Source organism: Podarcis gaigeae, assembly GCF_964106915.1.
Source record: "Podarcis gaigeae genome assembly, chromosome: 4".
In the NCBI taxonomy this organism is placed as follows: Eukaryota; Metazoa; Chordata; class Lepidosauria; order Squamata; family Lacertidae; genus Podarcis; species Podarcis gaigeae.
In genome coordinates this window covers 23,310,743-23,326,244 of record NC_139677.1, presented here as the reverse complement: position 1 = coordinate 23,326,244, position 15,502 = coordinate 23,310,743, and the positions used below count along the sequence as shown (strand labels likewise).

At 43.8% G+C, this 15,502-nt stretch overlaps 1 long non-coding RNA gene across 1 annotated transcript in view; it reads left to right on the top strand.

The window, feature by feature from the left end:
* Positions 1 to 2,618: 2,618 nt before the first annotated feature.
* Positions 2,619 to 15,502, top strand: part of LOC310843035 — a 201,569-nt gene continuing 188,685 nt past the window's right edge. Inside the window, exon 1 of the long non-coding RNA XR_014563479.1 lies at positions 2,619 to 2,797. This is a non-coding gene — a long non-coding RNA (uncharacterized lncRNA). The remainder of the gene's footprint in view (positions 2,798 to 15,502) is intronic.

The following is a 15,502-nucleotide window of genomic DNA, read 5'->3' as shown; positions in this document are numbered from 1 at the left end:
TAGAGACCAACTAAGTTTGTTCTGGGTATAAGCTCTTGTGTGCGTGGCGCTGTGGGTTAAACCACAGAGCCTAGGACTTGCTGATCAGAAGGTCAGCGGTTCGAATCCCCGTGACAGAGTGAGCTCCCGTTGCTCGGTCCCTGCTCCTGCCAACCTAGCAGTTCGAAAGCATGTCAAAGTGCAAGTGGATAAATAGGTAACACTCCGGTGGGAAGGTAAACGGCATTTCCATGCCCTGCTCTGGTTCGTCAGAAGCAGCTTAGTCATGTTGGCCACATGACCCGGAAGCTGTACGCCGGCTCCCTCAGCCACTAAAGTGAGATGAACGCCGTAACCCCAGAGTCGGCCATGACTGGACCTAATGGTCAGGGGTCCCTTTACCTTTACTTCTATAGCACAGTTCTTCTGAAGAGAAAACAAAAAAAAATTCCTTCCAGTAGCACCTTAAAGACCAACTAAGTCAGTTCTTGGTATGAGCTTTCGTGTGCATGCACACTTCTTCAGATACGAAAGCTCATACCAAGAACTGACTTAGTTGGTCTTTAAGGTGCTACTGGAAGGAATTTTTTTTTTGTTTTGACTATGGCAGACCAACACGGCTACCTATCTGTAACTGCTTCTGAAGAGAGTACTTGGAATAGGGCCTCTTCAGCAGAACTTGAGACACTGGCTGACTCATATGGTAAGAAGTACTCCCTCAAGTTCTTGAACCCCAAGGTGTTTGGGGCTTCAAATATAAGCACCAGCACCTGAAAGGATCAAGTTTAGAATCTTCTTAGAACTTTCAAATGGAGGAGAGCAGGAATTTCAGCTGGCACGAAAGGACATTTCTAGCTGCCTCCCCCGCTTTGGTGTGACAGCCACTTTCTCAGTGGCCATGTGAATTAGCTGTAACTTGGGACTTAAGGGCAGTTGAATGGAGAGACTTTCAATTGTTTGTTCTTTTGCTAAGCAATGAATGGAGAGCTGATGATCCCTTCTTGCCTCTTGGGTAGTTGCAGGTGCTGACACAGAGACACCCCTCCTCTAGTATTTATTGAATGTCAGGCTTTATTTTTAAAACAGGAAGTAGCTCTCCAAAAGGAAAACTTAGACCATGGGTAGGCAAACTAAGGCCCGGGGGCCGGATCCAGCCCAATCGCCTTCTAAATCCGGCCCACGGATGGTCCGGGAATCAGCATATTTTTACATGAGTAGAATGTGTCCTTTTATTTAAAATGCATCTCTGGGTTATTTGTGGGGCCTGCCTGGTGTTTTTACATGAGTAGAATGTGTCCTTTTATTTAAAATGCATCTCTGGGTTATTTGTGGGGCCTGCCTGGTGTTTTTACATGAGTAGAATGTGTCCTTTTATTGAAAGTGCATCTTTGGGTTATTTGTGGGGTACAGGAATTCGTTGATATATTTTTTCCAAAATATAGTCCGGCCCCCCACAAGGTCTGAGGGACAGTGGACTGGCCCCCTGCTGAAAAAGTTAGCTGACCCCTGACTTAGACTCCCTCTAATCCTCCCTCCTTAACATTGATCAAGTGATAAACTTGATTGGCAGCTTAACCCTTCTGGCATATTTTAGATTGTAGCAATGTCCATTGGAACAATTTTTGTGTTGCTTCTACAGATGAACCTGCCAGAAAAGCTCGTCAGTCTTTATCCTCCCCCCCTTTTTTTTAAAAAAAACAAACAACCACAAGCCAAGGGGAAAAAAGCTCTCTCTCACACACACAGATCGGGCAGGCAGCGGTTTTAACTCTTTGAATTAGTTGGAAGTCATTTGTTTTATTTTTAACTTCCAACAACTTTTAAGATCCCAGCTCTTCAGCCCGCTTTGTAACCTGGCTGCGTCTCTGAAGCAACGAGCGACTCGAAAGCTGCAACTCCAGAATGTGACGTTTCAAATCTGGAGAAGGAAATAAATCAAAAGTCCTTTTGTTCCTTTCTCCCTTTCCCTCCCCTTCTTCCCAGAGAAAAGAAGAAGGGAAGTGTAGGAATGGGTGTAGCAGGGAAACCCTCCCCATTCCTCTCTGTAGGAGAGTGCTGTGCAGCTAGCTACAAACCTCATATTCACAAGGCAAACAAAGCATCATTTTTTAATGACTTTCTGAATACATCTTTTTTTTTTTTGCAGCTGCTTGCCTAGACCTGCTTGTCATAATGGCTTCTTCAAACGCTTTTTAAAGCCTGTGATGTTCAAGGGCCTAGCCTTCCCCCTCTCTCGCTAGTTTTTTATGTGTCACAGTTGTCAAGTAAAATAGAGCACCTTGCCTTTGTTTCAAGATGGTACCTGATCAATATCATCAATCCGTCTCCCCTCCCTCTCTCTCCCTCTCTCTTACACACCCATATACACACACATTCTCTCTCTCTCTCCTCTCTCTCTCTCTCTCTCTCTCTCTCTCTACAGCTGTATCCATTTCCTCCTGGCAAAAAGGGACTTTATGAATAAATGATACTGAAATGCTGAGGGTTCAGATACTAAATAATGAATTTCACCACCAAAAACACAACAACTTCTCCAATCATAAAATACCGCTCCTTCCATATTGATTGGGCTTTGGCGACTGGATGCAGTGCTAAGCCTCATTCGCCAAGGTGCTTAAAAAGGAAAAAACAACAGGTTTCGCCAGGGTTTATCGTCCTGGCTAGGAACAAAATGTAATACCTCTCAAAGTAGGCTGCCTGCCTAATGTTTTGGGCGTTAATATTTCTTCCATCGGGGTTAACCCCTTTTGCAGGGGATGGAATCAATGCAAAGAGTGCCTCTCTCTGGGATGGGAACTTTGCTTCTTGGGATATTACAGTAAGTGTGTCATCTCTTCTGTGCTGTTCTGTGGGTACTGCTGGAAGGAGAGGCTGCGGCAGAGCTGCCTTTAGAAAGAGCGGCGTGCTGGAGGAAGGAAGGGGGAGCTCTGTGGCAGGACTGGGGCTTAGGTCAGGAAACTTGCAGCTGCTCCTCCTAACGCTGCTGCCGGGTTCCTTTTTTTTGTTTCGTTTTTCTGAGGGGGGTGGCTCACTCGCTGCATGCAGTGGGGTCAGGGCTTGGGAGACCCATTGCCTGCTCAGATGTGCTTCCTGGAACCGTCGTTGCTGCTGGTGCAAGTTCTGATGTGCCCTGAGATGCCAGGATCTGTTCTCTGAGAGAGGACTTGGGGGTCAAGGGAGGAGTGCAGGGCTGTGGCATGTGATTGGCAAAAGCAGCTCTCTGTCAAGTTGTGGGCTAACTTTTTGGACAGCAATCTTCCGCATCTGCCTATAAATTTCCCTTTATTGCCTGTTAATGTCACGGAAGCCTCCTTTTTAATTAGCTGAAACGAGGAGACTTTGCTTTATGGGGAGCTGTGCGTGTCCCACCTACAAGCTTCCTTCCTTTCTCTCTCTTTTATTTTATTACTTTTTTTTAAAAAAAGAAAGGTGTAAATAGCTTTGCTGCAGGTCAATACAGAGCGAAGCCACACAAATTAAGAAATCAAAGTTGAGGCAAAGTTGAACCCCCTTACCTTTTTAAAAAATTGGTTTGATATACATGGAATAATTACAATTGATTTAGCAGTTGCAAAGAGAGAGAGAGAGAGAGAGAGAGAGAGAGAAGATTTCATATTAAGTAGGCTAGAAAATCTCATTCGTTCTGTTGACTGGGGGATATATATATATATACATTTTTACCAACCCTAAAACACTTTCTGTTCTCTTTCTGTTTGCCAGATGTTTACTTGTTTATTCAAATGATGATTTTTATATCTGCCTTGCTTTATTTATTTATATTTCTCCCCTTTTTTTTAATGGGCAAAGAAGAGAAATTGAAGGCATTAATTTAGAGCTACTGATGCAATGAAATGGAGGAATATATTTAAGCTATTAGCTGCTTCAATCTCGTGCCCACAAATAATTGATGAGTTTCTATTAAAGATTGACAAGCTAGCAGGCGGCGAGGCGTTTTTTACTAGACCATGCTGCAGAGGCAGACAATATGCATTGTAGTCCTTATTCTAATGCAGCGTATTAGCCTATTTTAGAAATGCCGGGGGAGGGGGAGGGTTCTCTTTCCTAGGGACCTGCAAACATATATATGTATATGGCCAAAATTATAAGCCACACACTTCACCAGCATGCTGGGTTCCAGTGGCTTCATCAGAGCAGAAATATCCCACTCTATGGAAGGAGGGAATGAAAACTTGCAAAAAAGTGTACAGTAAAAACAAAAGCCCTGTTGCGTCTCTTTGTAGAATGTGTGTTGCCAGCATGTTGTAAATAAACAATAATTTCCCCAATGAGTTTATTCTGTCCAGGTCTATTACTCTCTTCTCTCTTTATATATATATCTATATAAAATGATCTGTACAAATAGACCTCTGTTCTGCTTTAGGTTTCCTTGGAAATTTGGTTTTCCAAGGAGGGAATAGTTAAGCAAGATATAATATTTGTTATCTGTTCATTGTCATTCAAATATGCATATGTAATAATCAGCAGGAATTCATAAATATCAATTGGGATTTTTTGGGTGTGTGTGTGCAGGTTTGTAAACTAAGCATCCAAACTAACGCATGTTTATGTAGAAGTCAATCCATATTTATGTTAAAGTTAGTCTACTATTTTGTGCCTTCTTTTCCCAGTTGTCCTAAGCATATTTATTCAAAAGTTTGTTCCAATTTGTTCAGTGGGACTTACTCCCAAGTAAGTACGCCTATGATCTTGGGATTTCAACCCTACTAGTGATTATTTTCCAAATCCAACCCTCAGTTAATTTTCTCTTGTTCCTATTGCAATAATAGCTTTTCAAAAGTGGAAATATGTGAAAAGTAGAATGTAAAACAGTTGCTTTAGTATTTTTAGGCTGTAGACATCTGCACACCTGCCTGGGAATAAGCCGAATTGAATACAGTGAGACATCTAAGAGAACATGAACAGGCTGTGTTGTTTGGGGAAAGTTTGGCAAATAACTGCTTGCTTACTAATGAAAGTTCATATCCTTTCTTCCTTTTACAACCCAGGGAGAACCAGTTAAGATGCTTGTTTGGGTATTGTTCATTACAACAATTTTCAGAGGGGCAACTGTTGTAGCAAAACAGCAAGGAGTCTTGTGGTATCTTAAAACTTATGCCATAATAAATTGCTATTTGTTAAGATATCACAGGATTCTTTGCTGTTTTTGATACACACACACACACACACACACACACACACACACACACACACACTAACTATAGCTAATTTGTCTAATACAATCACTGGTCTGTAACAGAATTGCAATTCTTCACTGCATAATTCACAATGAGGAATATGTTGATCACCAAATATGTTTGCAAATAATATTTCACTTTAAAGTCTAATTTAATTCACACCAAACAAATGATTACCATATAACCTGACTTTTTAAGGATGGGTTCAATACAATTTATGGTTTAAAACAAACAGTTTAGGTGCAAATACAAAGGGGGAGAATCCAAATCTTGACCCATTGAGGAGAATAGGATCAAAGTTTATAATCACAACCAGTTTACACAACACTGATTTATATAAGAATGTAATAAGATTTCAGCGGGTGTACTCTTAAGTGCAGCTACACAATCCTAACCATGTCTACTCAGAAGTAAGTCCTGTAGAATTCAGTGGGGATTACTTCCAGGTAAATGAAAGTAGGATTCCAGCAAAAGTCAGGATCTAGCTCTGTGAGAGAAATTGAATCCATTGCTCAGTTGAGCAGCTTCCTCCATTGGGACTAATGTCTGGACCAGGAACACGTGACACACAGGAAACTCATTGATATAATTGGGATTGCTTCTACATAGTTGCCTCGATCTAGCTAGTGTTCATACACAAGCAGTTACAGCTTTTCCCCTGTCGATACAGTATATTGTATGTTTACTTCCTTGAGCCCAAATCCATAACTGGGCATGTGCAACTTTTTAAAAAAGTGAAATTCCAGCCATTAGGAAGTGTAGGGAGGGGCTGGATTCCTTCATCCCCCCGCCCCCGCCAAACCACTGATCAGTAGGGTTACCAGGCTCATGTATTTGATAAATCAGAGCTCATGAATACAAGCTACCCAGGCCAACACACCAAGATGGCAGACAACACATGCATTATAGCACTTGTGGGTTTTTTTGGGGGGGGGATTTGTGCTGTGTTATCTTAGCCATGCCTACGCAGAATGAAGATCCATTGATTTCAGTTGAGCACAGAACCCAGCAGTATGTGTGCAGGATTGCAGCCTTATAGCATCTGAAAAATCTGAAGAAGTGTGCATGCACACGAAAGCTCATACCAATAACAAACTTAGTTGGTCTCTAAGGTGCTACTGGAATTTTTTTGTTTGTTTCGACTATGGCAGACCAACATTGCTACCTACCTGTAACTAGCCTTATAGCAGTTTGACCCATTGGGCTATTGTATCCCAAAGTCCAGGATAATCTCAGCTGCTCAGTGTCCAGGCCTGCGGTACATAGCAGGAGCGTCTGTGACCTCATTGTCTAGAAGGGAGGTGTAGTAAATCAAATTCTGGAATTCAAAGGGCTGTGTGGGAAATCTGAGTGCCTTTGGACCCTGACCCAAATCACCAGCTTAACTAGATGGTGGAGCAAAAAAGTTATTTCACGTGGAGATTCAGGGGTGTATTGATGAAGGGCACAGATGATTGGCCAAGGCTGTTTGCACCAGATGTGTGGAGTTCAGAAGTTGTTTAACTACTACATAGTCGCAAGTCCCAGGACTTCCAGCCTTGCACAATCTGATCATTCAGCCGTGTGAGCTTGAAGTTGCCATTTCGTTTCCAGTTGGTGTAAGAAGAGCTGCGATGGCTCAGCTTTATGCTAACAGGCTTGTTTGCATGAGAAGTTATTTGTGGAAACGAGCCAGGCGTGGGAACCGGCTTTGAGATGTGTAAGAAAACAATTTTCTTAGCAAGATTTTGCAGTGTGCTACCTGGGACGCAGGTGGCGCTGTGGGTTAAAGCCTCAGCTCCTAGGACTTGCCGATTGAAAGGTCGGCGGTTCGAATCCCTGCGGCAGGGTGCGCTCCCGCTGCTCGGTCCCAGCGCCTGCCAACCTAGCAGTTCGAAAGCACCTCCGGGTGCAAGTAGATAAATAGGGACCGCTTACCAGCGGGAAGGTAAACGGCGTTTCCGTGTGCGGCTCTGGCTCGCCAGAGCAGCGATGTCACGCTGGCCACGTGACCCGGAAGTGTCTCCGGACAGTGCTGGCCCCTGGCCTCTTAAGTGAGATGGGCGCACAACCCCAGAGTCTGTCAAGACTGGCCCGTACGGGCAGGGGTACCTTTACCTTTACCTTTACCTTGCGTATCAGGCAAACACAAACACACACACACACACACACACACTGCACCCCTAAGATTATGAGGAAGGGAGAGCATCAACACCACAGGACATTGGCTCCACCAGGCAATATCTATGCTAGGTATCATTTTACGGGCTTTGCTTGCTGGCTTCATTTTGTATTTATGAATATATTTTCAGGAGAAGGATAAATAGGTGAAAATAGTTCGGTACCATGTGATTTGTTTCATCCTAAGGCATCGCCTGGGGTTACTGATACAGTCCTGGCTCTCGGTATGGAGAAGTGAAATGTGCAACAATGAAAATTTTATTAAAATGTTCGTTAACCCATTACAGGGTGTTCATTTTCAATTCTTTGCGAGAAGCACGATGTATCATTTTGTGTGTGTCATTTGGTAGAGAGAGAGATGAGCCAAGAGGAAGAACACATTTAATGTGGGGGGGGGGAGGGGGATTTTAATGGGCTGCATTATACAAATGGCCCAGTGCACGATTGCCATTATTAAAATAATTTGTCATTGGATTAAAAAAAAAAAAGAGAAAGAAATTTCAAGGCTTCTTTGAATATTTCCTCTCATTTTCTCACTGTCTCCCTCCTTCCCTCCCCTTTCTTTCTTTAAAAAAAGAGATAGCAGCTTTAGTATCGTAAAGGCAGACGCATTTTCAGGCAAAGCCCATTTCAGACCAGAATTTCTGAGAGTCCTATTAATGTTTCATGCTAATCAAGGAGAGTAGGAAATAGAGCTGACAGGTGCTTCTACTCTGCTTATTCCTGTCTTCCTGCATTAGACGTAACTAGCTAAAAAAGGAGCAGCGTGGCTCCTTTCCAAGGCTTATAGTGACAAGGGCAGGAACGAAATGGGTTCTGTCCTTAAGTTTTGTCGTTGTTTTCTTTATTGGCTCATCTGATGACATCCCCGGTAATCTGGCAGCATTGATGACGAATCAAACTCTTTTGCTTCATACTGTGACCTCAGCAAGGCTCTGTGTTTCCTACCTGTCATCTTCAACTGATGATCACATGTTCGCTATTGCCCTCGCAAAGGTCCTGTCAGAGAGTCAATTCAGGCAATGATTTACCAAGTCATGGCATACCACAGCGTGCTTGCAACTCTTTGATAAGATGTCGTTTGTAATCCCCAGCCAAGAGTTGGAGGTTGGTGATGATTTTACCACTTCCTGGATTCCTATCAGGAAAGATGGATGTGTTTGTGTGTGTGTATAACATTTACAGATGATGTACATCCTGGTTAGATGTACACATGGCGCTCAGTACTGGATGATGTGGCAGGGCTAGTCAGCCATGTTGCTGTTGCTTACTGCGAGGTAGAGGAAAAGGCAGAGGCAGAGGCATGGTCAGAGCAGTGCAAACACACTTGTGGGAGTGCCAGATCAACTCCACTGGTGCGTTTGCACTACACTGACCTCACCACTATCTCATCCCTTCTCTTCTATGTTTCCAAGCACAATTCAAAGTGTTGGTGCTGACCTTTAAAGGCCTCAATGGCCTCAGCCCTGTGTACCTGAAGGAGCGTCTCCAACCCCATCGTTCAGCCCGGACACTGAGATCTTGCTCTGGTTGCCTTCTGGTTGTTCTCTCACTGCGAGAAGTGAGGTTATAGGTAACCAGGCAGAGGGCCTTCTTAGTGGTGGCGCCCACCCTGTGGAATGCCCTCCCATTAGATATCCGGAAGTTAAGTAACTACACAACCTTTAGAAAACACCTGAAGGCAGCCCTGTATAGGGAAGGTTTTAATGTTTGATGTTTTATTATATTTCTCTATATGCTGGAAGCCTCCCATATTGGCTGGGGTGACCCAGTCAGATGGATAGGGTACATACTGTAAGAGCCAATGCCTAGGGTCCGAGGGCTCTTTGGCCCCTCCAATAAAATATTTGAGGGGGCTGCCCCTCCCCAAAGTTGGTGGACATTGCCGTTCGATTGCACCATGTCATGTGATCAGTTATGTGGGGCTGTGCTTACCTGGCCCCACCTAATATTTTGTTCAGGTTGGCACCCCTGGTGTCATGAGGTAGAGAGCTTCTGCTAGTTCTTTTATTTAAATCAACAGAATACACAGGGAGACCATAGATTATGCTCCTCTCAGTCTCGAGACATTGTTCAGAGTGCCCATCCCACCCCTCTTTACTGCCTCTGGTGGCCGGCAATGCAATATTTCTGTCTCTCTTTGGTCTTCTGCTTGAAGATACAAAGTGATCGCCTGGTCCTTGGAGAAGGGGAAGGTCTTACTAGGCTTTCAAGTGACAAAGTGTCCACTGTCTGCTGTGCTCTTTCTCCCACTTCTGAGTCCTCCATTATTCCCCATCTCTTTGCTTCTTCTTCTGGGGTGTGTCCTGTTTGCCACCCCCATGAATCTGGGTCCATACTATCGTCATCTTCCTCCTAGCCAGAAGCCTCTTGAAATGGAGGCCTCTACCACCTCTCCCTATCTGCCCAGTCCCTGACATCTGGCTTAATAATAAAATGATGATAATGATGGTGATGATTAGAGCTCAGGCAAGGGGCACTACCCCACCATGCTACTTGCTACTGATGGTGGTAAATGATGGTCTGCATGGTCAGGTTGCACCCCTGCTCCTCCTCACATTTCTTAGCTCAGGGGCAGAAGACGAGCATTGTTTGTGAAGCGATCTCTGGCTCATTGCCTGGGAACTCTAGTCAAAAATATCAGATAGCAGGTTGATGTGAAAAACCTTTGCCTAAGACCTTGAGAAGCCACTGTCAATCCGAGTAGAGACAACACTGGGTTAGATGAACAAATAGCTTGATGTTGCATAAGACAACTTCCTGCTATGGAAAGAGTTGAAGCTCAGTGCATGCAGAGAGTGTCCGATTCAATTTTGGGTGTCTCTCAGGAGAGCTGAGAAAGGTCCCTGTCTGAAACTCTGGTTTACCCCTGCCAGTATAAGGAAGTTTCCTGTCTTCTTTTCATTTCATTTTGCTGCTCATGGTCCTGCAGTACAGTCCTGGCAGAGCTTGATGTTTTCTGCCATGTGTTGCTGTGTTGCCAGTCCTTGTCCCTTGTTCCCTGGCATGAGGGGTGCCAACCATAGGGGGCTCTGGGTGCCTGAGCACCCACAAAATTTTTGTTTGGGTGCTCAACACTCACACCGCAGGTCCCCCAACCCAACCTTTGGACAGCATCTCTGAGGCCTCACAAGCAGTGGCAGAGGAAGGGGGCGGGGGAGGGGCATCCGCCCCAGGTGCCATCTCTGGGTGTGTGTGTGTGTGAAAAGAAGGCACTGCAGCCTTGAACAGAGGATCCCAACGCTGTCCGTATGGCACTTGAGTGGTGCCATCGGCAAACAGCCCAGTGGCACATGCACAGCACCACTATGTACTGTGCATGTGTAATGCCACTGCACATGCGCATGTGCAGCATGTAGCACCATTGTGCATGCTCCATACATACGGCACATGTGCATGTGTCACCGGGCGGTTTGCCCCGACACCCCGCACTGAGTGTCAGTTAGACTTCCTTTGCCCCTGCTCACAAGACCTCAAAGATGCTTCCTGAGGTCTCATGAGACCTTAGCACCTGACTTCCGGTGGCACCAGAAATCAGGTTCTGAGGTCTCGCAAGACATCTGTCAGGAGAGTGTTCCATGGGGTGGTTGCCATTTCTGAGAAGACCCTCTGCCTGTTTCCCTGTAGCTTCACTTCTCGCAGTGAAGGAATTGCCAGAAGGCCGTTGAAGCTGGATCTCAGTGTCCAGGCTGAACAATGGGGGGTGGAGATGCTCCTTCAGGTATGCAGGGCCAAAGCCGTTTAGGTATTTAAAGGTCAGCACCAACACTTTGACTTGTGCTCGGAAACATACTGGGAGCCAAGTACGCTTAATGTAGTACTTTAATGTAGCTCCTCTTATTGGGCAGAAGGCAACACGGCCAACCTTCTCCAGCCAAAATTGTCATGTGCAGGTTGTGTTAATGTCATGCGCAGTTCACCCCACCGTTTGCCTCACTTTCAAGGCATCATGAGGACCAGTGGAAAGGGTAATAAGACAAATTTTCTCACTGTAGTTTTCATGGTCTGGTCCTGTGACTGAAATCATCCGGGTTTCTCAACCTGCCCTCCTTACACACCTCAAAGGCCATCTCCTGCTGTAGAGATTGAGTTGTTGGGGGAGTTTTGGTGTGTCCTAGGATGAAACCTCAGCTCACGCAGGATGACGGGCCCAACAGACTGTTGAAAAGCACAGGCGCATGAGAATAAGCACATCACTATGTATGTTCAGATGTTTCAATAGAATGAAACATGCCTAAAGGAGTGTCTCCACCCCCATCAATCAGCCCGGTCTACTCCCAGGTGGTTCCCTCACTGTGAGAAGTGAAGTTACAGGGAACCAGGCAGAGGACCTTCTCTGCAGTAACACCCTCCCTGTGGAACACCCTCCCATCAGATGTCAAGGAAATAAACAACTGTCTGACTTTTAGAAGATATCTGAAGGCAGCCCTGTATTGGAAAGTTTTTAATGTTTGATGTTTTATTTTTATTTTTTATTCTGCATGAAAACTACAGTGAGAAAATTTGTCTTATTACCTTTTGCACTGGTCCTCATGATGCCTTGAAAGTGAGGCAAATGGTGGGGTGAACTGCGCATGACAATTTTGGCTGGAGAAGGAGTGGGCTGGAGAAAGGTGCTGAACACTTGCCTCAACTTTGCAAGCAAAAAAATGGCAGGTGCAGCTAGGATTTGGCACTTGTCTCCTATCTGCTGGCTCCCCACCCATTCCACAATTTTATTTTATTGCATTTATATTCCACCTCTTCTCCGAAGAGCTCAAGGTGATGTCCTTCATTCTTTCCCTCCTCATTCAACCCCCACAACAACCCTGTGAGGTAGGTTAGGATGAGAGGGAGTGACTGGCTCAAGGTCTCTCAGTGAGCTTCATGACTGACTGAAGATTTGAACCCTGGTTTTCCAAATCCTAGCCTAACACTCTAACCACTACACCACACTGACTCTCTAGGAATTCAGCAATCCCTTGTATTCTTACATAGGTGTATCTGCTATTGTTAATGTGGAGTTAGCTGGGCTCCTTGCGCCCTGAGGATCCTGTCTTCTACACTATGTGACAGTGACTTCTGAGGCTTGTAGTTTTTCAGTCTGCTCTATTAAGTGTTTGCCTCATTTAGATGTTAGAAAAACCTCTTAAGTTGTTGCTTAAATAACTCTGAATAAATTTGATGAGGAAAAAAAGGTTTTGCATCTCATGGGTGTTTATGATCAGTTTAATTAAATCTGTTTAAAATAAATATATTCAAAGTGGTGTGAACCCCTGCTGTAGGCATACTTAAAGTTGTTTGATCCTTGTTTGCATTACTTGGTGTCAGTAAAATGCCTGCTTAAGCATGGGTTAAATCAGGTAACAGAAGAATTTTGTTGTACACTGATTAATGAAAGCTGCTGTTTGGCTAAATTAAGTGACCCTCTTTAAATGGACAAGAGCTAATTTCATTTACAGTTTAAAATTACTTGTCAGATTTCTTTAGCACGTGCAGTGCTATTTTGTAGACAGGCAAGTTGCAAAATAAGAAAGACAGGGTTGAGGAACCTGTCACCTTACAGATGTTATTAGAATCCAGCTCCCATCAATCAACAGTCATTTAGTTTCACTTTTAATTTGTATACCACCTTTCTCTATTACTATACACAAGGCAGTAAACAAGCTGAAGAAACAACAAAATAGACAGCAAAAACGCCTAATAACAATCTGATTCAATACTAAAAAGTCACAATAGCTTTAAAATACACAAGTCCTATCAAACAAAACAACATTCAATAATCTATCAAAATATACAGTGGTACCTCAGGTTACATACGCTTCAGGTTACAGATGCTTCAGGTTACAGACTCCGCTAACCCAGAAATAGTATCTCGGGTTAAGAACTTTGCTTCAGGATGAGAAAAGAAATTGTGCTCCGGCGGAGCGATAGCAGCGGGAGGCCCCATTAGCTAAAGTGGTGCTTCAGGTTAAGAACAGTTTCAGGTTAAGAACAGACCTCCAGAACGAATTAAGTTCTTAACCCGAGGTACCAGTGTAATAGTAATATTAAGATGCTGCCTAGGTTTGTCATTGCTTTTCGCCTGCTTCTTGGGAGAAAAGCAATGACTAACCTAGACAGCATCTTAAAAAGCAGAAACATCACCTTCCCAACAAAGGTCCGTATAGTTAAAGCTATAGTTTTCCCAGTAGTGATGTATGGAAGTGAGAGTTGGACCATAAAGAAGGCTAATCGCCGAAGAATTGATGCTTTTGAATTATGGTGCTGGAGGAGACTCTTGAGAGTCTCATGGACGGCAAGAAGATCAAACCTATCCATTCTTAAGGAAATCAGCCCTGAGTGCTCACTGGAAGGACAGATCCTGAAGCTGAGGCTCCAATACTTTGGCCACCTCATGAGAAGAGAATACTCCCTGGAAAAGTCCCTGATGTTGGGAAAGATGGAGGGCACAAGGAGAAGGGAACGACAGAGGACGAGATGGTTGGACAGTGTTCTCGAAGCTACAAACATGAGTTTGACCAAAGTGTGGGAGGCAGTGGAAGACAGGAGTGCCTGGCGTGCTCTGGTCCATGGGGTCACGAAGAGTGGGACACGACTAAACGACTAAACAACAACAACAAAAATATTAAATATCAGCAAATGATAGTTAAACAGTTTACACTTCTCAATTACAATAAAGAATTACTAAACGATAAAAATAATGGCAAGTTGCAATGCATAAAATACCACAAAACATACAAAACCGTGTAAAAGGATCATATTGCGAAACAAGGACACACAACTTATAATTTATTTATTTTTTAATATCTCTTAACTCTTCTCTCTTCCTAGCTGCTTCTGCTCTTCTTAAAGTCATGTTGTGGGAAAGGCTCTTAGGGCTGCAGGGTAGGAAAAAGCCATTGTCTGATGAGCAGCAGGATTGGCGAGAGTGTCCATCCAGCGACATGGTGCCTTCTGGAGATTGTTGTACCACAACTTCCATCAGCTGTGGCCAGCATGACCAATGGTCAGGAATACTGGGAGTTGTAGCCCTGCAACATCTTCTACGCAGCACATTGACTGCTCCTGCTAAAAGGATTGTGGGTGAACATTCTCATGTTGATTTTTTTAAAGAGATGGATGGGATCTTCAAATATATAAAAGGATGTCACATAGAGGAGGGAGAAAGTTTGTTTTCTGCTGCTCCAGAGAAGCGGACACGGAGCAATGGATCCAAACTACAAGAAAGAAGATTCCACCTAAACATTAGGAAGAACTTCCTGACAGTAAGAGCTGTTCGACAGTGGAATTTGCTGCCAAGGAGTGTGGTGGAGTCTCCTTCTTTGGAGGTCTTTAACCAGAGGCTTGACAACCATATGGCAGGAGTGCTCTGATGGTGTTTCCTGCTTGGCAGAGGGTTGGACTCGATGGCCCTTGTGGTCTCTTCCAACTCTATGATTCTATGATTCTACCTTTGGAGCACATGCAACGAAACATGTAGATTTGGATTTCTTAAATATATAAAACTATGATGGGTAACGATGGGTTAGAACTGGACTCCTGTTTTCATGTTCCTTCAGACAGAACATTTGCTTAACTTAATTTCTGCTGAACTTGAAGACAGAAGGGAGGGAGGGAGGGAGGAGATTCAGATGCCATTTTCGAAAGTAGGACACTCCATATGGAATATGCACTTAATTCAAACCGGGATCTTGTCTGTCTTTGACTTTGAATTGTGACTCTTGTGTAATGCTGTCAGCTGGGGTTTGACTCAGGGCATTACATGTGTACAGTCCTCTTTAAAATATACATTTAACTTAACAGCATGAATACTACTTCCACAGTGATCACTCCCATGCCAATATAGACACATGTCAAGTTTACCACTAGTGCGGACTGTCCTAAGATGCAGCAGAGTATTGGCAACTTAAGATGTTAGAATATGAAGAACTTCCAGGTTTAACACACAGAATAAGAGAACAAGAAGAACGTATATTTAAAGAAGAGTGGAAAATATTTGTTGAATATATGGAAAATAATTGTACACAGCTGAAAAAGCTGGCAGCACTCAGATAAATTCAGAAGAGTAAACAATATTTGATTGATGTAAAAGTAAAAAAAAATGATTTGAATGGTTATAGTAAAATATGCAGGAATATGTGATATGTAATATGAACAATGGATGGAGAAGAAGGGAAGTTATTGGA